Raw genomic sequence first — 840 nt, 5'->3', positions numbered from 1 at the left:
CACTGCCTTTCTACACCAGCACCACAACAGTGCCCCACACACCCGCACACACACACACATCAAAACATCACAATGCTTTGCAACTAACTTTCCTCGCTTACATTATATAATTATGAAATCAACCTAAAAACCCATCTTATTCATTTTTAAAGCTATAAAATGTTTCACTTTATTTATTAATGATGATATGCTTTGCCAACTCATTTATACTTTTTGCTTTTTTAATTATTAATAATTCTTAGATTGCTATTTATCTCTGCTCCCATATATATGCAATTACCTACACTGGTTACATTCCTACAAGTGATATTTAAGTCTTGGTGTCTGTGCACTAAAGGATATAGAAATTTAAACTTTGGAAGTATTCTTCTTTCTTTTGCCAGAAAAAAATGCAGCATTTTGAATCTCGATTGGCACTGTGTGAGAAATGCTTATTACTGCACACCTGTGTGCAGTATTTTAAATGTATTTTTTATCTTAAACAGGTAAGTACAACATTGTATTGTTCTTTAATTTTAATTCCTCTACAAATGTGGTTAGTAATTGCTAGACAGACAGACAGATAGACAGATGTTGATTTTTTAGTTATTTTCATTTCCTTTCAGTAAGTTGTCTATTCTGGTCTAAATGAGGACTCAGTAAAGAAACAACCAAACTGACCATTCCATGGTTATAGAGAAGATTTTATTAAAGGTTAAAGAGAAAGAGAACAGCCAGAAGCATCTGGAAGAATCCAGAGCAGAAAGATAAAAAAAAAAGCAGACTGGGGGAGGGGGAGAGGAGAGGGAGGAGGGGGAGGGAAAAGGGAGACGGGGAGGAAAACGGGAGGCGGGGAGGAGG

The sequence above is a fragment of the Alexandromys fortis genome, unplaced genomic scaffold (genome assembly GCF_014885135.2).
Source record: "Alexandromys fortis isolate MF-2015 unplaced genomic scaffold, M_Fortis_MF-2015_v1.1 scaffold_80, whole genome shotgun sequence".
Taxonomy (NCBI): Eukaryota; Metazoa; Chordata; class Mammalia; order Rodentia; family Cricetidae; genus Alexandromys; species Alexandromys fortis.
This window is presented reverse-complemented; position numbering follows the sequence as displayed.